At 36.5% G+C, this 24,364-nt stretch overlaps 1 protein-coding gene across 6 annotated transcripts in view; it reads left to right on the forward strand.

Moving 5' to 3' along the window:
* dati (zinc finger protein datilografo) overlaps positions 1–24,364 on the forward strand; it is a 592,807-nt gene that overhangs the window by 140,905 nt on the left and 427,538 nt on the right. The window lies entirely within an intron of this gene.

Here is a 24,364-nt window from a genome sequence, read left to right on the forward strand (position 1 = left end):
TCTTTATTTCAAACAAAATGACCGATTTGAATCAATTTATTACGTTTAGAAGAAAGGGACAAGTGTGTAAAACGAAAGGGAATTTGTTTTACATGTTGTAAGGCTGTTCAAAGGAAAGCCCCGTGTTTTTAGATGCTTTTCCTTAAAGAGAGTCTTGATAAATACAAGCAGAAGATAAAACCCTCGTTCCTCTTAAATTTCAAGCCTCGTGTTTCACAATAAAAATAAAATCGGCTGACGACGCTAACGGCCTAAACTTAATAATAAATTTTAGATAACGATGTTACTTGTCTGAAAGTCGTGTTAGTGGTTTAGATTGCAGATATTTCTCCTATTTCCAATTAAAACCACAATTTCCGCTTCTCCTCTTTACTGCCAGCATTTTTCTAACAACTAATCAATAATTTTAATTACTGGATACTTTACGTTGCAAGAAACGCATTTTTCATCAGAATTTAAAGTTGTTATTCAGCATTTATGCAGATCAAGTTCCAAGAGACAATATTGATGTATGCCTTGTGTTGACGTGGAAACAACGTTGACTTTTTAATATTTTCAAGGGCGAATTAGTCTATAAAAATGTAAAGATTTCAACACAGACTGTACATGTAGTTGGAACAGACGTAAAAATTGTCGTGGCGTTGATTTTGCCTGGGATAGTTGCTGATAAATGTTTGTAGAATGTTGGTTGAGGATGTATAGTTAGGTCTATTTAGATACAATTTAAAACATTTGATGTTCTTTATTAAACAAGCCTATTATTATTATACCCATATTAATATACATATTTATGCATAGTATTCAATTATACGTGTTATTTAAATGACGATATAAGTAAAGTTTTCATGAGTTCTTATCTATGAAGGCAGGAAGAGGCCAGCGACTAATTATGAAAACTTCTGAAAACGCGGAAGCACTATTTTTATATTACATTAATTCATATTAAATTAAAAAATGTAAATAATTCAATTATACATAAGATATTGTGTTTTATTTCTGTCTTTGCGAGGCTATAAATCCATATAAAATTATTTCTTTCTAAGTGTATGTTAGCATAGTTAGGCTGTTGTTTCATATTGTACCATATACGTAAATTTTCCCCTGCATATAGTTATTAATCTATATACAATAAACATGTTTACATTCATTATGGGCTTCGTGTGACGTAGGGGTTACAGAGGGTCGATACTGACAAAAATTCTATTACCTCCACAACTTCAGTGCAAGTTTCCAATCTCAACATTTATCTCGAAATCTTTCCAATACTTATACAGATTACATATATCGGTGAGCAAAATTTACCTCAACATTATGCGTTCATTTCACATACTTCATGAAAACAACGCATAAAATCGTGGAGATACTCTGTGATAAAGTTTGTGCTTTAGAATCTGGAATTCTTACAAAAAATCTAAAATCATTACTGTTCCCCTCAGTGTTCGCGTGAGCTCACCTCATCTCCCATCGTTATTAGCAATGGAGAGACGAAGCTGTTCGCATATTTCAAATGACAAGAACATGCGAACAGTTCCAGTGCTTGCGTCATTTAATTCAAAATGGCCTCACCAGTCCGTTTAATTGCCTCTTGTACTCTGCCAGAGAATGAGAACAGTGTGAGTCTTGGAAAGAGAAAGCAATGAGAAATTGTTTACGAAGAACTTTGAAAATTATCAGAAAATGAGGGGAAGGGTGAAGAGTATTTGGTAATGAAAGGTATGGGACAAGAAGGGGTGGTTAAGGAAATAAGGGAAGGATTTTAGCTAGAAATACTGGCTTAAAGAAAAATAAGGACTCATACATTTTTTTTTTATATATATATATATATATATGAATTGTGTTATGAAATAATCTACATTATCCATTACATTAATTATGCATGGTCTCTTATGGTAATGCATAACCGTACCGTTATTTACTGAATAAAGGAATTTGGAAATGTATAAAGCAAAGTCTACCTAGCAAGGTATCGTCATTAACTGATACATTTCTTTATAAAAATATTACTGTATTTCCGAGAATACACAAGTTAAAGTAATGTAAAATAATACGTGTAAGAAACGAAAACAGTGTTCTTGAGTTTTGGTTATTTTGTTACTGTGTCATTTTGTTCTGAAATCTCTTTCGTATTTTGCTTCCTGTATTTGGTCTAAGGGGGAACATTCCTGTCATAAACGGGAAATAACTGAGCTTGGTCTTAGATAAAACACTTCCAGCATAATTTGAAGTTTCACTGAAAAGTTAACAGCTAAGCAAATGGAAGGAAATAAAGGTAAAAAGTACTTATACTATCGCCATAGATTAATTCTTTGCTACAGCTGAACTCGAATTTTGATCTCCTGCTGCCGAGGATTTCCTTTACCTTAATCAGAGAGGTGATAGAAGAACGAATAATTTCAAGGTCTCTACCGCCACAAGACGAAACAGTGAAACTCGTGCATACTTTTATGCTTCGAGCTGTATTCGAACCCATGATCCTAGCGTTTGAGCAGCTTAATGCCAAGCGACTGCTGGGATTGGAACTATGAATATGCATCAGCCGATATTAATTAGTTGGTTCTGTGTTTGGGCTTCGTTCGTATGTTCGATCCAACTTTCATTTTTACAAATCAAATAGGCAGATTTGAAATTGTAATTTTTGTGAAAATAGATATGTTATTTAAACGATGTCCGTGCATCATGAATACATACGCTTCTTTAAAAGCAGATATCCAAAACAATTTATTGTGGTCTTCATACAGACCGCATGCTGGGATGATGGAATCGCAGTCATTCAAAAACCCCAGAAAGCTTGTCTTGAAGACCGTACTGTTTTCTTATACGCCTACGGTATCCATGGTAACATAAATTCACATTTTATTTATGAAACGTGACGCTGCGTGGTCAGAAATTATTTTTCGTTGTAGTCGTTTAAAAATTATCACATTTGAAAAATATTTAAAATAGAAATTTAGAGCTTACGGGGGATATATTTATTGTCATGTACTAATTTCGGCACGCTAAGCCGCTCTATATAAAATTATTTAACCTTTGCTTTACGTGGGGCTATGTGGAGTAAGGAATACCTTTTTAATTAGCGCCCCCACAATTATAAAATTTCACTCACGTTTGTTCAATGGTTTTGGAGCTTAAAAATGCGGACGGACACGTTTTTTCATACACTCATTTATTTCGTATTCATTTTTGCTTAGGAAATTTTATCTATTAATCTTCAGTCTGAAAGACTGTGTAGTGAATCTTTTAATGCTGTTTGAATTATTTATGGCATTAAGCAGCCAATCAGGTCCATGATTTGTATGTAAGGAATTAGGCCTAACTTGTTTTTTAGTTGCGGTCGCAACTACCTACCTGACGGACGGACTGACTGGCTAAAAGTAATTCATTAACGATGTAGATAATACTCCTACAGCAGTAACCAAAGTTTTAATACCGCCAATATCAGAGTAAAAAGTGGTGTTTTAGTCTTAACACTTTTAATAAAACTCATATTTTAACAATCCATTTCACTTATACATTTTAATATCATTCTCCCATTTATTTCTCTGTGCTGTACGTGAAGCTTAGTTTACCCATAATGCAACTTCAGTGAGTTTTAAAAGGTGCGGTGGATCAATACCCATCTGAGACCGAACCCTCTCGTAAGAACCCCCCTACCCCCTTCTCTCGTTTTCTCCAGTGACTCGAAACATAATTTTGACACAGTCAAATCTTTCAGTTTCCAGTAGGCCAATTTCTGTGTGTGAATTTGCTCATCTGTGAAACGTCACTGGGCTATTCATTTTGGCAGCTTTTAGGTAGGGGAATAAATGACGATATTTGAATAGTCTAGTCTGTACATATCGGCTAATCTTCTTTCTAAGGAGTCCTGCGGCCTGTCTGACAGAATTCATTGTCGAAGTCGGAACATTCAAAAAGGAAAAAAAAAAATCCAAATTGAGATTCGAGAACTATGGCTTTCACTATTAACAATATATTATTAAATATCAAAAAGAATGCACCTGGAAATACAAAACAGCTGCAGTAAAGTAAAAGAAAGGAACATAAACAAAGAATGGGCGAACGGAAAGACGGACACATTGCTGACAGAACTGCGAAAGAAACTGATTCGTCTTCCAAGTCGCGTCACTTGGAACGTCTTAGCGCTTTTCCATTACAACGTTTGGCTTCGTACTTGGTCCAAGATAGTGTTTGTGGGCCGTTGATACGAGATGTGGTACAGCATGACTCCCTCCACCCCCGTCAGACAGCCATACGTCACGACACCGGTGGCGTTTACCCCAGGCTGCATGGAGGTGTGGTTCTTGCCGGCTGTGGGGGATATAGACCAGCCATCGGAACATCGGGTCGTCTCTCTGCCTACCAAGAAAGCCAACGCCTCGGCCTTAACTTCCGAACCACAGTGTACCATTTAAAAAGCAACTCAACAGTGACAGAAATAAAACTAGAAACAGATTCGACCTCATGTAACAATCTCCCAACCTCCGCCGTGATTCTCGAGTCAAGGTCACCCAAGTTGCTAGGCCGCTGCTTACTCGAGTTGCGCAAAAGTTTTGCAGCTGCGAATATGTTGGGTACACTGCCAGAATATGTGCATTCTCGAACATAACTTCATATCGAAATGTTTACCGCTGTTTATGGAGGAGATTCTACAGACTCAAGATGTATTCCGATGTTCGGTGTTTGTGCTCACAATAATGACCTTCAGGTTAAGTTTACAAGATGTGCTGAATTTCGTAGCTAGATTGATGAACTTTTCAAGACAGCCTACATCTTGATATCAATATTTCAGGCAAACACTCAGGTTATCCGAATTGAAAATAACTCGTGAAGAAGGAAATCTGATAGAATAGACCAGTGGTATTCAACCTGGGGTACGCGTACCCCCGGGGGTACGCGAGGACATCTTCAGGGGTATGTGAAATTTAATAAAAATATTATTTTATGATAAACACTGAATAATCAGGGACAGATTTAATACATTATTTTGGATGTAATTTATTTAATTTATTTTAGATGTAGATTATATACTATGTATAACTTGAATTATACACCAACAACTTTGGGGGTACAAAGTTGAAGAGAAATTATATCTGGGGGTACGCGAACAAAATAGGTTGAATACCACTGGAATAGACGACTTCGAACTAGACAGACCTGTGCTTGAATCTAGTCAAGGCAAACATTGAAATCCCAGGCATCAATGGAGAAAGACGAATGTAATGGGTGTCTGTGATAATTAAGGTTTACCGGCATCTTGTACATGGGACAATAAAGTATATAAGGTAACATATCTTGTACCTTTCGCAACATCCTATTTTTTCTCGTGAGACAGGTTTAGGACAACATGATAAATTATGTTATAGCGTTTCGTCATCGTTTGTGGGGCACACACGTGTTTAGATTATTAGAAGAATAACAGCGAAACACGGAAATCAATCAGCTGGTTGACGAATAAAGGTTTATTTCTGCGATATAGTATTATAGTCTGATTTAGTCACATCTTTGACATTAAAATACTACATAGCTTTTATACTGTTACAATCAAATTAGGTTAACTGCATTATGCTTTTAATGTGATGAGCGATAAATATTCTGCAAATAGTGAATATAATAATTAATTTAATGGAATGAATGTGAAATTTTACCATTTATTTCTTACAGTGCTTGAGAAAACTCTTTTCGACAGAGCCGTCTCAGACACGCACGAGTTAAGATTACACGAATGTGGGTGTCTTTAGTTTGAATTCCGACTAGGGCAGTGTTTCCGGTGTTGCCCTGTGAAGGTCGTCGTCTCGTGATAGTTCGATGCTAAAGTAACTGAATAAAATCCATTGTCTTGGTACTCAGAAGCCTGAAGCTCTTTTAAATGACACTTAGACATTCACCTTCTACTTCAAAGAAAACAAAGCGTGTTCATTACAAATATCAGTTAGTTAATGTTTTTTAGGAAATAATCTATATTTATTTTAATAATTATGCGAAGCTAATAAATTTACTCTGAACAAAATTTAGAATTCATGATTTTTACAATTTGAAATTTGTATACTCGATTATTTTTCTCTTCGGAAAGATTTTAAAATTAAAAATTACAGTATCAATTTTGTTTTAATTTCATTGTCTCTGTTGAAAATAGGCAACTACGATTTCCTTCTCTGCTTTTAGCAACTATCATAGTTTCTATTTCATTGCTGCATGAATTATATTGAAATAGGCCACGATATATTCCCCCCACATTTCTTTATGTCAATCCGTCATTCTGGAAGCCATTCGAAGACACCCAGCTCCTTCTCCGGTTTGTACAATGCCCATAAATAAACTATTAGACTTATGTGGCTGCTCGTACAGAGTCCACACTTCCAGTGAGCAGAATGAGTACTGTAGTAGCTCCGTGCCGTACGCCAGGGTCCGGCCGCCGCTCCTTTGGTTTGCCGGCACGTCGCTCCTCCAGTTAACGGCGATCTCCCGTCGCAGTCTCCCGGCAAATCGCCTTAACGGTTCAGAATACGAAGGATTCTCATCTACAGTAGTTATATGAGATCTGACCTCACACGTATAATACAGTTATGAACAAATATTTGAATAAATGTGAAATTAAATTTTTTTGTGAAAAGTGGCCACTGCCCAATTATTGTTGAAATTTTCTTAATTACTTACGAATGAAAATGTATTCTTCCTGAGCTTCACTTCTGTGTATTTATTTTATTTCGTTCTTATATATCTTTTAATTTATTTCTTATTATTTCGAAAGTTTTCTTCTTTTAAATATGTTTCTTATTTTTAAATCGCTCTCCCCTTCCTTAGGATTTTGCCATTCTTTGTGGCTACTCTATGACAGCCGGTAATTCAAATCCGACTCTTTACAACCGGAATTCATTGATGAACTTACGTGAACACGAAGATGGCTGTCTTATGGGTTGTAGCGCCATATAGTCTGGTAGAGGACAGCCATCTTATTACTCACAGCCTTGAAATCCTCAAATCCTAATTAAGTGGACATTGTGATCTATTAAATCAGGTTATTTTTTAAGATTCAATAGCTATTATGCGATTAGGAAAAAACCTCGGACCTTCGATTTTGGGTGCGAATTACAGAATACAACAGACAAAATGCATTGTGGCAAGCATGAAACATTTTTAAGTGCATAATTTGTGACTGAAATTAATAATCATGAAAGCAGTGTACCACAACCTCACCTCACAGAACTAATTTTACGCCCTACGATACGACGCTGGTTTTGCGACGCAGAGCGTCGAGACAAAATTGAAGTCTATAGTTACACGAAAGGTGTATTGATTTTTAAAATACCTTTGAAAAATTAAATTCTGGATACACTGTCATTTGGGTGTTTTGTTTCTATTTAGTTTGTAAGATTTGTGTCGGAATTTTGTTCATAAAATTGGAGTGACGATAAATAATTTTGAAACATTACTTTTCCGCTTAAACCTTTAAATTATAACAGCTAGATAACTCATTTAACAATTTTTTGTTTTTGTCTGTAATCGGGCCCATGTTTCTTACCAAACATTTGAGTGAAACCACTATCACCACATTTAAAAATTGTAAAAGTAACGTGTCACCATGTACGTATGAAGAAAAAATCATTGTCTTATTTAAAAATAATTTAGCAAGGAAAGGTTTAAAGTATTCTTTGAAAAATAGGCATCTTCACCCTGATGCTGGAGGCAATAAACACTTCTGAAAGGTTGGTTAACTTCTACCAGACTAGAAATAATACCAGCCAAATGTTTCATAGTTTATAGTTGATAAAGTGTCATTACTTTCGCCATGGTACACGATCGTAAAGTGTCTGGTTAGGATTTCTATGTGTAACATTTATAATTCTGCTTGAGAGGATGAACAAGTGAAATGTTTTCATTACTACTTTTGCTGCTTGTAAAAATAAAAAAATAAATAAATAGAGATGCGAGTTGGTGAGGAAGAGATTTTAATCGACTTTAAAATGTTTTCGACAAGAGGCTCTTCATTTTCCGTTGCTTGTAGGATTAAAAACTGTAACCAGAAGCTTTTTTTTTTTAAATTCCCTACACCGCACAGATAAACACGAAGCATGTAAAGTGTTGAAATTAATCCCTGTGGGTAATTAACATGGACAGCGAAGGGGAAAAAAAAAGCTACTTTTTAAAACCTACAACGTTCCACTAATTGCCACGTATTGTGGTTCGAAGCGTACCTACCTTTCTTTTCATATCATATTAGTCTACGAGACACACCTCTATCGCGTTAATATATTCTTTCCCCCTTTTTCCACGCCGAGCTTCACATTTAAAAACATTCCAATTTTTCCAGCCCCTCCTCTGCACTCCTGACTGCCGCCAAGTGCGCCTTGTTAAACAACATGATACAACACCGCAACACTTTCACAGCTTCTCCACGCGACAGCTTAATAAACACTTTAACCTAAAATTTCTTTCTCACTTCTACCTCTGCCTCGTTTATTTTTACAACCTGTTTTTTTCCCCCTTCTTTCACTATGAAGGATCACCTCAGTATCATGGAGTGGTTTTAAACATAGCTTACCTCCTATATAAACCTCCAAAGGGTCTCTCACACCATTACAAAAAGATTCACCCCACGGGACGTCTAGTAAAAAAGAGCAATGAATCTTTTTTACAACCCTTTTTTGCACAGTTTTTTATCCCCTGTGCCTTATTAACCCCAATATGTTTAGGGGTGGTGTTATGTACTTGTATAATGACACGTTTAAAATGTTTGTGTGGTCTCATCTTTCAACACTTTAAAAACTATTTGTTTGGCGCGACGAGGAAAAAAATCTTTTCATTCCTTTGAAGTAACTGCAGTATCTTAACATGGCCCATTTCGTACGACACCTGTTATTTGATTGAGATAGGTCTTAGAACTATTGTCTGCAGTCATAAAAGAATTTCATTCTTCATGATTCACTGAAAATGTTTTGACATCTCTTAAGACCGAATGTTACAGTCGGTGGTTATAATTTCTGCTTTGTATTCTGAAGTTCCCGAGATCGACTTTTCAACTCGGAGACGAGCTATCATGAACCTTTGCGTGTTCTTCTTTAGTTATGTCAAGCAAATTGACTGCATGCCTTTCGCCTCATGCTATGAAGGTTTAAGAAAACGCTAAAGAACGCTCCACACATTTCTTGTCTCGACTACGAATGGAAGTGAGTGATCATATGCCTCGGACTCTGTCATTTATTCGCGATTTAACTGAGAAGAAAGAAACCTGTGACTGTCGGGTATCGAACTCCGATTGTACAGCCAGTGTTACATTAAAAGCAGGCCACAGTCTGCTTCCTTCCACATTTTTACAAATTCATTATTCACACCCATCATAAAATTTGATGGTTTATAACTTGTGCAGTTGAGAAAGCATTGTTACATAAAGTGGTAAGATATTAAGACAATTTGGTTCCACAATACCCCTCAGGTTCTAAGAAAACTGCGGTTGCGTTCTTATGCGGTGTATTGACCTGTGAAGACGAAACCGAATCTCTATTGAACAAGTTCTATTAGACGTCTTAAGAAAGCTAAAAAAAGACGATATATAAGTAAATTCTGTGGCTATATGACATAGATATTGAACATGGAAGGCAGTCAGTAATGTTCTTTAAATTGGCAATTCTTGGGTTGGTCTGCCATGATATTTTCATTCAAGCCTTTTCCCCCAATCCAACTTAGTAGTAGCCTAGTTCTTATTTATCTTTCATGATATCTTCTGCCATTTTCAATGAATCCTGCAGTACATCCATTTATTTTACTTACTACAGTTATAAAATTTGTATTTTCTTAATTTTTATGCACGTTCTAACACATACGGGGACAAATATAATTTTACATGATTTGATATGTCGTGAAGTAATGTTCCATTAAACTTGAAAACACAAAAGACTTGAGTGCTGGAATTAAGGCAGGCGATGTCGTCTTGTTATGGGCCAATGGGAAAAATGTTAACAAATGTACGCGTTCTGCAGTTTCCAGTAGACAGCCCATTTATTGCCCTTCAATGGCGTTCTTTATTGATTTTGTAATTTAACTTTACAAGATGGACGCTCATTTAAGTTCTTTTCTCGTTGAACTTCTCTCTTTTTTTCTTATTCCTTGGCGTCTTCTCTGACGGTGGGTCGTTGCAAATCAATAAAAAGCACGGAAAACATTTCAAACCATCCCCCCTTTCCATCCCCTTCTTTTTTATTCTTACACTTACCCCACCCTCGCACCATGTTTCACCCTCTTTTCTTTCACTTCACCCCTCTCCTACATTTTATGTTCCGCCCTCAGAGTGCTGTATTTTTACTCAGTTTCCCATTTATTTCAGATTTTAAAATAAATACACTCTACTGTAGATTCTAATTCCTTTCATCCTGTGCTAATACCGTCGACTTAGCTTTCTCCACACAGTGGTAAAATTTAACATCGAGTGACAGTTTTCCGAAACAGCGACTATACCCGTTACTAATTTGCTTGTCGCGTATTTTCTTATACGTTAGAACCCTTGAAATATTGTACAGATATCGTACCCTACTGCTTTTAAAATCTATGAAAAGTGTACCACTTTAAGTTTTCCCTGCGTGTAACATGTCATGACTAACTAAAGGGGGCTGAAAGTAAAGTTTGATGCACTCTGGACTTCTGTTCTGGATACGAGTAGGTGGTCGTCGCATAACCTTCCTAGTTAATACAATATCGTTAAATAACCCACTAATCGATTACTCGAACCGAACGGGCTGAGCAGACCATACAAAAGCAAAGTAGACTAGACTAGACAACACCACACCAGACCAGACTTTGATTAAACCAGAGTAGACCACAATAGACCAGACCAGATTAGACCAAATCAGAGAAGACCAGATCAAACCAAACCAAACTAGACTAGACCAGCCCAGGCCAGACCAGACAGACGAAACCACACAAGTCCAGATCAGACCAAATCAAGACAAACCAAACCAGACAAGACCAAAGCAGAGTAGACCAGACCAAACCAAACTAGACCATACCTGACTAGACCATACTAGACCAGACTAGACCAGACCTGACCAAATCGGGCCAGATCAGACCAAACCAAGACAAATCAAACAGATTAGCCAAGATCAGATCAGAAAGGGCCAAACCAGAGTAGACCAAACAAAACCATAACAATCGAAACCAAGAGAAACCAAACCATACCAGACGAAACCTAGAGAATCCAAAACAAATCAGACCAAAGTAAACTGAACTAGACAAGATCGAAGCAAACTAAAGCAAATCGAACGAAAGCAAACTCGGGAAACGAAATAAGGCCAAAGCAAACCAGGGCAAAATGTTATCAAAGGGAACTTAGGGGAAATGAAATCTGACAAAAACAAACCAGAAAAAGATACCGAAGCAATCATAGGTAATCCGAATTGCTCGAATGAATGAATTAGTTTATTTTTATATTCATTCAATGTATTTGCTTTTGCTGTTTGTTTCGTTGGAGTCGGAATTCGTCTGAGGTCAGTGGGTGGATAGACGCCTTGTCATGATGCGTCGTGGCGTCCCAGTCAGTGTCGGTATCTAGTGGCGGTTAGCAGAATTAATCTGACTCTCCGACTGTTTGTCTCCCTCACCCCGCGACAAATCAAGAGGGTTTCTGAGTAAAAAATCGATGTGATGGTCCGTAGCTGGAGTCAAACTTTCAAGACGTTTCTCAAGATGCTCAAAAGATGGAGCGTAAATTCGTTGTGCTTTGTGAGTCTTTATCTTGTTTTCTGCACAAGAAATTTCTAACAAATGGCTCCAACAATTACGCAGTCGTAAGAAATTTGTAGCTATTTTTTGAAAATTATTTTGAAATGTAAAGTAACTTTCCCGACTACGTGATAAGTGTTAAATTTAGAGTTACTTTGTCAAATTTGAATCTGTTTCGTATTTCAAGTTGCACTTGAAACGCTTGTTAATGTAATAATAATAATAATTTAGTTCAATAATAATAATAATAATATTAACTGTATAATACATGTAACACATTAAAAAGAAAATGTATTTAGGAAACTCTGTTGCACTGTGTACCTCAGGAACAAGGTTTGTCTCGGGTACATAGAAGTTAATACACTATAAAGTTGTGAATAGATGGAGTAATAATAATAATAAATAAGCAATAATAACCATAGCGCAACATAGTATGCTTTGTTAATCACTTTTATAATTGAGGTTGGTTTCAAAATGTAACGCCCATTACACAATAAATATCAAAATATTAGTGTAACAGTAGATGATAACAGCATAAATAGAATTAAAAAGACGATGGTTAAAAATTAAACAAGGAAAAAATCAAAATATATGCCAGCAGTAACAAGCAAAGCTATGACGCAACACACTATCATGGAGCATTGGGGGAGAGCTCCTGCTATTTCTTCACCTTGTTACCATCTGGAGTAAAGATTATCTGCTTATAGCTTCACATATTCTTAATCTAATCACTAGATGTAGGTGAATGGATGGCTTTACCTACTAAGAAAGAAATCTTATATCCATTGCAGAAGAGGCTCGGTGAGCTCCAGAGTCAGTCTAGACGTTGTGATGAAATGTAAGGTCTAGCCGTGTCGAGAATCGAATACGGCCCTCCAGCCTGTAAGGCCTGTGTTTGTGAAAAAATACATTAGACTGTAGTATTTATAAAATAATTATGTCTTATGCGTCCACTTATATGTGGAGGAATAAGACATGGAAATACAGAGGAGAGATCTAATGTGTAAACGGCAATTTTAGAAGAATTTAATATTTAAAACGTCGAAGGAAATTTAGCAGATTTTTATCCTTTTGCGTTGCTCGTTATAAAAACGTATTATCTCAGATTAAAGGCATTTTGAATTAACAAAGCCCGTGTCATGTTAAAAAGAAGTCGTTTTAGCTTTGCCTTGTCTGACACTTCAGTGTATATACACAGTAAAATGGACTGACCGACTAACCTAGCATATCATCCACCCCCTTTTCTGTTTTCACTGTCCTTTTTTTTTAACCTTCTGTCCATTTGTCCACTCCCAAAACCAAATTCCCAACTCTCACGCTGTATGCTCTAAACTAAATAACTTCCAATGTATTACACCATTCACAAAAAAGAGGGTCACACGATGTTTTATATGGGCCAGTAAGGGTTGAAAGGGAGAAGGTCTGGCCGGCTACTCGTGAAATTGTTTGACCACCAGAAGAATGCTTTGTGTAAAAAAAAATGTGGCTGGAGGGGGGGGGGGGGGGGAACCGCGCTATGAGGGAAGGGAAACCGGACACTAGCGGTCAGGACTTTTTATTCCAGAACAGATAATCCCATCAAAATGTAAAAAAGGGGGAAAAACAGAGAACACAGAGAAGAGAGGAAGTTAAATTGGTAGTCTGGTCTGCCTGAAAAATTTAGTTGGGGTATATAAAAAGAGAAAATACGTTTTTAAAGCGATGTAACACGGTAACTGTATTAGATTTGTTACGGCGGAAAGGGGCTAATTGTTTTTATGTGCGGAGAAAGGAAGACTGAGAGCAAAAGTGGACCAAGAAACGAAGGAAAGAATTTTTTAAACAGAGAAAACAACGGGAAGAAACATTTTATTAAGTGGCTGACGGCCTGGAATATTACAACCCTGCTATGAAATTTTATGTACTCTACACTGTGAATGTTACCGTCATATAATTTAACCTAAGATGAAGAATATAAAATAATCAGTTTACGAAAAGAAATAACAATTTTGACTTAGCCCTATCTTCCTTCCAATCTCTTTTCTTTATGCCTACATAATCACAGTAAATTTGAAAAACGTATTTTCTTCTGATTTCCTTGCGTAAAATCGTATGTGAAGTATAAAAATGGCTGCAGTCTGTCGTGTGGCCACCTGTTGCATATAAAAAAACAGAAAAAGTAATTTGCTTTCGCAGGAAACCACAGACAAATATAAGTGTTAACTAAAGTTTAATTTTTTTATGTCGCTATGGTAACAGACTGACAAACAAATAAATGAACTAAATAACTAACTATAACCGAACTTCACTGAAAACACAAGAGGCATTGAACTTTTGAAAGCAAATTTCTTGTCATGGCACCCGAAAGCTTATCGATGCTATCTCAAAAGTTTACAATTGAGATCCCTCTGAAACCATTTCAATATTGTTTACATTCCCACGTCAATTATATCTCCCCACCACCTACGTCTCGGTCTACGAAGTTAGTGTTTCTTAACAATTATTCATGTACATAGTAGTATTACATGTATGTAAGTTACATTTCCGGTTGTACTTTTGTGCATTATTACATTTTGCAAATGACAGAAATTTTGATTCTCCACACACGATCATTTGAGAGTCAGTTTGAATTATAACAATTAGCGTTTGAGGTTCTCTCTAAAGATAGCTGACTTCTGGGTTGTTGCGCCACGTAGTCTGGTACAAGTTTACCGACGTTTCAGACATGCTTGCTGCCATACACACCGCCCTGATGATGGAAGCAGCGACTCGGACATAAATTTCTTGACCAGTTCAGTACATATTAAACCTTCTAAGGAAAACTTTGTAACTGTATTGCTACCGTATAGTTACTTTTATTTGGCAACATTGGCGAACATGTCCCTGGTGGAATTCGAACTCATTATCCCTGTTTATACGCGGAATAAGACCTTGTGGTTCTTGGATTAATTGTTAAAATCAATTTAAGACGTCTTTAGTATGAAAATTACTTTGCGAGAAACAGTATTTTATTTTATTTTATTTTATTTTATTTTAGTTTATTCCCCTTTAAAGGTTGAGATGATAACAATAACAATTATAATAACAGTAACAATAATAATTTATTGGCGGCGAGAAGCCTTTAATATTCCTTTATTGATAAATTATGTTACTTGGTTCCTTTTCGCAGCCATGTACCTCTTTACGTCGCATTTATTTCTGCAAAGGGAGGGAAAAAGTTGAAAGAGGCGCTTTTCAGGAAGGAGTGTGAAGTGAATTGCTACGTTTGATGCATGTTTTTTAATCTACGATTCGGATTTCGTTAAAAGCGGCATTAGCCTCTGGACTGCCTTATAAAGAAGAATGCTGAGCGTCGTTTTGCTTGACAGTAAAATCACCAGAAGCAGGAATGTACATAAATAAACGACGTCAAATTATTCTTAAAGCCTTTTGGAGTTTTTGCACTGGGCAACAAATATTCCAGGAGTCGTTATGACGAGGAAGTCTTGATTTATACAGAACACATAGGATTAAGATGACAGCGAAGTTTGATGGGCTGAACATGTAGCACGTATATATACTCAATGTCGCAATACCAATAAGAGTAGGTTTATATTGTTGCACAAGAATTGCCACTGTCATGCAAGTTGCCTGTCTTGTCGGAAAACTGCGACAGTCAGGGAGGGAACCATCTTCAGAGCTACGAACCCTCGCGGCTACAAAAGCCCAAGAGAACAACATGATTGAATTTTTCGTAAATCTAAAAAAAAAATACAGATACTGAGACTTGAGATTTTATGTCTTATTTATATACAGTAGATTCCGGTTAATTGGGACAAATCTTAAAGAACTCTTTACGTGGAATTTCGCATAATTGGGGCAGCCTCTTAATTGGGCCAAGGTGTTCTAGTCTCGATGTGTCCAATTTAACCGGAATCCACTGTATAAAAAAATTAAAGGAAGGTAACTTGATAATAAGTACACATTTGTTTATAGGTCTAGTTTCATAATGAACGGTATTAAATTTTAAACCAAGATAACTAATTAAGGTAAGGCGTGCAGACCTAAAAGGGGCACAGGTGGAAAGAGACGAAGATTCACATTTCAGCATCAAGGGCTGATGTTGGATGGGACTCCGGATTGTTTTGGTTGCGAAGACAAAAGAATTTCTACTTCTTAAGCATATTAACTAGAAAAGACGTTAATCGAAAGTTTGTGAAAGGATTTGTTACTGTAGGCTACAGTGTATTTTCTGATGATTGGCTTGGTCTGATTTCTATGTACGGATAATTTATTTGACTTAAGGAAGAAGAATTTAAGTTTCGAAATAATTTAACGAGGTGTTAAGTGTACCATGTATATGCGGACACCTAATGAACACAATATCTCAAGAATCTAAACATGTTTGCTCCTAATTGGCAGGCCGTGAGCCTTACATCGCATGTAACAACGTTCGATTACATCGCTGTTGTGTTCCCTTACAGAAAGGAATTTAATTTTAGCCACAAAATATAATAATAAAAAGCATAGCGTGATGCAGCACCGTTTCAGAATATCGTAGTCTCCTTTCAGAAAATTGCCCATACTTTCTGAACTAGCGATGTTTGCGTAGGTGCAAATATTCCGTTCTGTTTTGCCTCCACACACACAATACCTGGCTATATTATAATATTGCGAAGGCCTGTGTTGCAATAATGGACCCGTCCAAGATTTATCGAGGAGAATATCGCTCTTCTTTTGTTCTGAGAAACCCCACGCGCCACCGACAGAGTGCAGCACATTGTCTCACTCCTTGCCATTGTGTAATGTTTTCTATTAATTTTACCCTGGCCCAAGCTTGGAAATACTTTTCATAATGTTAAGAAGAGACCAGGAAGGGGTTTCAATCATTTCTTAAAACAAAATGAACGAGGCTTCCTCAAGTACAGTTCTGGTAACGAGAACTTAAATACAGTGTTCTAAGTTTGTTTCTGAAATTTCGTTATGCTTTATTATACAAAGCTGTAACTTGTGTGACGTTAGTTGACACCTTTATAAACAGTTTCGTAAAGATCGTTCTACAGATTTTTATTTATTTTAATTTTTAAAAGAATCAGTCAACGATAAATAGATTTTATTACGCAAGGTCTGAAAAAAAAACTGTGTTATTCTATGATTATGTGTGGCTATTAAGCATCGCTCATAGAGTTGTCAGTAATAATGGTAAATGTTGCATTTTACAGGTGTTATATTTTATATTTTACAAATGCTGGCACAGTTAGGCAGCTTTTAAGAGTATGTCGAAAGAAGAGAAGGGACGAAAAGGATAAAGGGAAAGAATAAATGGGGTAGGAATGAAAGTACTGAATTATTTTCCGTTGAATTTCAAAGGGCCTTTTCCACCAACACACACACACACACACACACACATAAAAGTTACTTTGTGAGTTAGTTTTATTTGTATCCCTTATTTATTAGCAGAATAAGGAAAACTGGAGAGCTCTTTTGGGCAGAGCAATGGACCCTGTCGTCAGACAGAACACTGGATAATAATAAACAAATAATTTATTAGCAATTTTCGTGTACTTCAACATTTACATCGTATGTGTACAGAAAGTTACTGCTGAATACAGAACACCTCACATTCATTCATTCAGAACCACTATTATTTTCAAACGAATATGTTTCTTATTCAACAACCAGTAAAAGAGAAAAATACTCTATCTTTAGGATTATCAAACTGTTTATTAACATTTACTGGTTGAGTGGGCCTAATTATAGTAATCTTGAAAGTAAGTTAAGGCATGATTTGAGAATTGAGGTTCTCACGGTGGTGAGTACAAAAATGACTGCCTCCTGGGTTGTAGAGCCTGTAGACTGGTAGAAGTTAACAGACGTTTCAGAGGTACTTGCTGCGTCCATCATCAGAGCGATTCTCGATTTTATAGCTCTGCAACCGAGATGACAGTGATCTTTGAGCTAAGGCATGTATTAAGCACTTTATGAATGTGTCTTAACAAATATATTTATTTCCTGCAAAAAGTACATCGTTGAACTGAATTTCAGAATGCGTTCCATCTATCACAGTTTACCCGTGTATTTCACTTAATTTCACAAAGCGTTGTATTGTTAATGGTCCTTTAGTATTTATGATACGAAACATTTTCACGGCAATGCAACGTTTTCCTTATCATTTCAATATATAAACCTATATAATAAATTACATAATGAATAAACCTGTCAACCTGAACATAGGAAGAAGATTGCTCGCGTGTTTTGCCGTACAATATAAATGAATGCGCCACTGCGCCAGGCTCGTGTTATTCATTACTCTGACGGGACATCTCGTCAACGCATTAGCGGAGTAAGGAATTTTTATCTTAACGTTAGGTTTAATAAATTATTTCTGATCGGTAAATTATAAATTCAGGGAAGGGACGGATCTTTTATAAAGAGTTATTCTTGAATTGTCGATAGCTATTATGAAATAAATTCTCAGTTTACTGAGATACACGAAGCTTAACCATAGTCATTTGACAAAAGCTTTCCCATTACATTCTTTCCCGAGCTACTTCAATCCAGAGATGGCTGTCTTCTAGGTTGTAGCGCCGAGTAGTCTGGTAGAAGATTATCAACGTTTTAGATGTATATATCATCATCACCCTGATAATGGAGGCAGCAAGGACCTCTTAAATGCAACGCATGTAAATATTATAATACGCCTACCAGATCTGAGTAATGCAGAGGTTTATAAAGATTTAGGGGCTACGACAAAAATCGCATTAGTATCTTTTATTTTATTTTATTTCATAAAATCAGTCTGCCTGCCACATTTTAGAAGACCAGCAGTTGGTGTGCTACCCTCGGATTGTCGTTTTTCATCACCGATGTACGTCTTAGTATCGTAAAGGTAAGTCACAGGGACACGTTGTCTGTCAGGGTGATGGTAACTATGGACGTTGAGGAAAATGAACAGAGATTCGAACCTAGGATTCCAGCTTTTAAGCGACCATTGTATTCGGCCGTCTCACGTGTACTTGTTGTTGGAAAGGGAAGGACTTGACAGCTTTATGAGCATTGTATAGATTAATAAGTGAGCAGTGCCCTTTGGGCACAGTAAAGTAAGATCTGGATAAGTGAAGGCTTGTGGGTGTGTGAGTTTTATTAATGGCTTTCAATATGTCGACTACTGGAAGAAGCTCGAAGCAAAAACACTTTCCTTGCCCATAAAAGTAAATTGCTTTAGCAGCTAGACAAAAACGCTCAATAGTTTTTTATCAATTGGATATTTACTTCAGTGTCAGAATCTTAAAAATTCTAAACAGAAACACATGTGCGTGCTGGTGATCGGATGGGGATGACAAATGAGGTTTTGGAGAGGTGGGATTTGGGAGGGGGGGAGGCAGGACAGTAACAATGAGCAAGACACATCATCAACAAGAACACGAGAGCCATCTGTGAAGAAAATTAGTCAAACAAAAAGTACCAGTGTAGCTTCTTCAGCTAACCAAATGTTATTGCAAAAAAGGACAATAAAAAATGAAAAATATACCTGAATTCGTACATTAAAAGCGAATAAATTTTATGTGACAGTGGTATTACATTAACCTCAACTGGTTGTTTCCGTTAATTTTGAAGCACATTAGAGCAATATTTCCGACCATGACAGCTTCGTTTTGAATGTAACTAAATAACAATGCAAGTAAGTAACTTATGGCTGACTTCATAGTAGAGAATATTTGCAAAGAAATTATAGTTATTCAGTTAGTAAGATGTTCTTTGCTTTAATGGAATTCAAGAATTGTAACCACACGCACAAAAACGCGTCGTTAGACCCTGTTCTTAATGATTTATTGTTGCAAAATATAGGACTATTTTAATATTATCCTCCTATCCATTAATAGGCTTTCTAAGTTATATCTTATTTATGATATCCTGATATCAAATTACAAATATAGTCAATAAGATCTTTTAAAATGTGGCAAAGTTTATTTATGTGGAAGTGAGTGCGACTTCAGAATTGCAGTCTTGGAGTAATTAAGAGCAGATTAAATTCAAGAGTGTCTGTTACCACTTAGTGCAGAATCAACTGTCTTCAGTCTGCTATCTAAGAACGTAATGATTAAAATATAAAGCTGTATATTTTACTGTTGTGTTAGGTGGGTGTGAAACTTGATCTCTCATTTTAGAGGAATAACACAGAGTGAGGGTGTTTGAATATAGAGTGCTGAGAAGAATATTTGAACCCAAAAGGAGTAAACTGATGAGAGGCTTTGAGAAAACTGCCTAACAAGGAGATTCATCATTTATGCTATTCACTAGATATTGTTAGAATGACCGGATGAAGGATGAGATTAGATGGGAAAATGACGCTTATGGGGTTATAAAAATGCAAGAAGAATTCTAATTGCAAAGACTGAAGAAAGAGACCACTTTGAAGAACTAGGCGTAGATGGATGGATGATAATGTGAGGGCTAAAATTATGTGGCTCAACATGAAGACCGCTTGTGGACTCCTGAAAACACGATAATGAATAAAGGCGGGTAATTTCCTGGTTAGCCGAGTGTGTGACTATTCATTTCGCAAGGACAACTCTGTTCCATTGAGTTAGTTCGTTAGTTAGCTACGTAGTTAGTAGCTTATGTGTAACGAAAAGGAAATAATGAACCATCATCGTGTTATAGAAAATATGTTACGGTTATCATAAAGATGCCCGTCGCTGGATATTGTCCGAAATTGAATCTAGTCGACATCATCACAACCTAGTCCTTGAAGTAACTTTGCATTTTAACGTTGTGCCATGTACGAATGTGAATTCAATGATTTATTTTCCTCAAATTAGTTTTCTTACTAGAATAAGTTACTGAGAATTCACGTTCTCATGACGCCGTGTACGAAGATGGCTGTCTTGTGGGTTCTTGCGTTATTCAGACTGGTAGAAGTTTACTGAAGCTTCAGAGGTTCTTGCTGCCTCTACACTCAGCGTGACAGGTTATCGTTTATACAGCGTATCTACCCAGAAGACAAACATCATCAAAATAAGCTATGGTACACATATCTTATTTATCCCATGTGTGCTATGTTTTCCATCATTATCACTGTTATTGATATAGTCATCTCAACACCAGGGCTATTGAAATCAAGATCAATAGGTTTACATCTGTAATTTAAGGAAGAATTTTTGTAAAGGCAACACTTATGTGATTGACAGGATTTCCGACACACAGGTTTGTCGTGTGGATGGTGGCATTCAGCCTGGGTGAGTTTTGTTTCGCTCAAATGAATGATGCAGGCAAAATATCGGTGGGTTGGGGTGAGGGGAGGAGAAACGCGGAAAAAACAAAACGCTAAGCAAAAATGTACACGCTACAGGCCTTGCTGAATCACACAGCAGGGAATTGGGGATCGATTCCCGGATTGTTCTGCCACTGCGCGTTAATCCGCTTCAAAATTTAAGCTTAAACGTTGTACTTGTAGGGACTTGTGGTCACAGGACTTGGACTTAAAAAAACTTTAACAGAGTGACACATAGAAATAACTGTTCTGCATATCTCAGACTTCTTTCAATTTTGACATTGTTTATTTGAGGGGGTTATCTGGAATATTGTGTTCAGTTGCCACCAACTTTTCCACAGAACAGCAGAATCAATCAGACGCCATGACAGCTTATGCGTACATTAATTATGAAATACATAGTATCTGTTATTGTACGTAATACAGTCTGATTGAAGTATGTTGTTAATTACTGTAATACATAAACTTGACATTAGGTCTGTGTGTTTTAGATATTTACCTGCAGCATCTATTATTCTTCAATTGCTACTTAAAGTAGACTTTTTCAAATTGCTCTTATAATGTCAGCGTAGGAAAGGTTAAATTGGCAATATGTAATACGTAAAATAGCGGTCGGTGAACTTAGCTATTAATTTAAATTGATTATAAGAATACAATAACATGGTAAATCACAAAAGAATATATTTGTTAAAACTATAATAAGATTATGTACAAAACAATATAATTAAACAACTATGATACCCTGAAGATGACACATGCTTGTCGAATTATGTTGCTGCATAACATAACTAATAACAACATTTTATGTACGTGGAAAACAATATTAACATTGAGTATTATAATAAGAATCTTCCAGCGTTTTCCTGACGGAAGAAAATCACAAAAAGAAATTGAGTCAGGAAAACCGGTCTCCGGCCGGGATTCCAACTTCGGGACTTCCGAATATAAAGTATGCAATATTTAGATGTGTGAATTAGGTCAACACAGAGCTTAAGCACAAAGGCACGCAAGTAACCGTCTGTCTTTAGCTTGGGTTAATCTAGTTCAGTACTGCGTGAACTTAAGAGAAAATAAATGTCAGTCACCCAGTCTGTAACGCGAACTGACAAATCCAAAGTGATTTGTCAGACGAAATTATTTTTAATTATGGTGGCCTACTGGGTGTCTCTCTCACTTGCAACTACTATTTTTATTTTGATATACAAAAATATAAATTGTTATGTTGGTAGCTCCTATGCATCGCACCTCTCTCCAGCATAACGTGAATAAGCTGTTACAATGAACACTGAGTTTCGTGCAAGACTGCTCTTAGCAACGAATAGTGTCTGTTATCAAGGTTAAATCGACACTGCTGTTAATAAATGTCCTATGGGAGTTTCATATTATTTCGAAGCAATCAGATACAATTCCTGTTTCCCATGAAGCTCAAATCAAATTTCTTGATTTCGTTTAACCACATAGTAGACTGTGTATTGATGTATGAAATATAATACATATTAGTGTTAATCAGGACGTGTAACGTTTATTTGAAGAATGTGTATAGATGTGAAATAAAGAATAAGTATCCTTCTACAGTTATTAGTTACTTACCTGTTCGCCTAGAATATTCGCTGGTAGTAGACCTAAGACGGGAACATAACAGAGTTGCTTTCATGAGAAATTAGCAGGAAATTAGATTCTAAGAACTATTCTTATCATGCAGTTCAGAATGCTTTTCCTCATTTGTTGTATGAAAAATACAAATCTATAACTTTGTCTGATGTTTTATATGGTTACGAAACTTGTCTCTCACATTTAGTCGAAAAGAAAAGAGACAACTGAAGGGAATATTTGAACGTTGCTGTGGTGAAGTGGCGGAATCCTGAAGAATACGGCATAATTTTTAGTCGTCAGCACATGTTATCAGCTTTATAAAAATTATGGAGTTTGAGATGGACTGGGAATGAGAAATTCGCGGAAAATTTTGGTTGGGAAGCCAGAAGGGACGAGGCCACTCGCATGGTTTAGGCGTGGATAGAATAATTAAATAAAATGGAGAAAGTGGTGTGGGAGAACATGGGTTAGATTTATTTGGCTCAGAATAAGATTAAATAGCGGAATTTTGTGAACACGGTAATGAACATTCGGCTTTCATTAAATTCGGATAATTTATTGACTATCTGAGCGACTGTCGACGACATAAAAATGATTCTGCTCTATGGAATTTCTTACAGCTTGGCACAATCCAAATATAATTCCATCCTGCCTAATTTGGGAAGAATATGTGAAGACAGGTGACCAAATTTGACATGGAATTATAAAGCTACAAAGCGAAGAATGAGAGGAAGGTAATGAACAAGCCACAAAGAGGACTTTTAGTTCTGTAGGACAAAATTATTTAATCGAATGTTGTCTTGTGACGCCATGATATCTTATAACTGGTTATTCACCTTTCGGATGAACGTATTGATTCATTCTTCTTGTTAGAATTTTATGCTAAATTTAGAAGCGATATATTTCATCGAAATGTCGATACCTACAAGACAACAATCGACATCGTGACCGCCATCGGAATCTCTAATCTTATTAAATTAATTTGCGGAGACAAGTTAAACAAGATTTGTATCTTGAGAACATGGTTATCTACATCACTAATTACTTGCGTCAGCTAAAATGTTTACTTAACGAAGAGCCAAGGACTGGTCAGTTAACGGGCAGGCAGCGGCCACAATGAAGTTGCGTTAGAGAAACTATGTGAACTATGTGAGATAACTACGCACGGAAGATGCCCCGACTCTGCTGCAATGAATCAGATCTGACTGCAAGGAAACATTCTAAATATATATACAGAGTGTCCCATACGCCCAAGGTCACAGAAGAACCACGATATTTGACAAAATACGGAAAAATACACTCTTTTGTGTATATCCTGTAATAAGAGGAAATAGTTGTTGCAGGTCACGTCTTCCCAGTCTCAGGTGTTGGAATTTCTTACCTAGGACGAGCCGCTATGGTTGTAAACTCTTTGCATTATCAGTGGTAAAATTTACGGTAATGTTGCCACTTTAACATGGCGATGAAAGGGGAATGCGTTTCAAGACTAGTGGGAGGCTATAGTGAAGGAGACATGTGCCTTGGGAAACTCTAGAAATAAATCCCAATGTATTTATTCCTTTGTTTCCATTGGGATAATAACCAGAAAAGCATTAGACGAACACAACACGTGAAGTTGCTTGCTGCAAATATACAAATTTTCCATTCACTTTTATATTACATTTCTCCCAGGTCCAAAAACGTTCTTGAGCAAGGGTTATAATTGCTTTACAGTGAGTTAATTTTTTTATAGTTTTATTTTGAAATAATTTACATAACAATAACAACATTAAACGTGGGAAAGGGTCTTAAATGTAAGAAAATGTTTTGAAGTTTATTTTTCTTGAAAATTAT

The sequence above is a fragment of the Zootermopsis nevadensis genome, unplaced genomic scaffold (genome assembly GCF_977971745.1).
Source record: "Zootermopsis nevadensis isolate Lab colony 2312 unplaced genomic scaffold, Znev_1.0 Znev_ptg000015l, whole genome shotgun sequence".
Lineage (NCBI taxonomy): Eukaryota > Metazoa > Arthropoda > Insecta > Blattodea > Termopsidae > Zootermopsis > Zootermopsis nevadensis.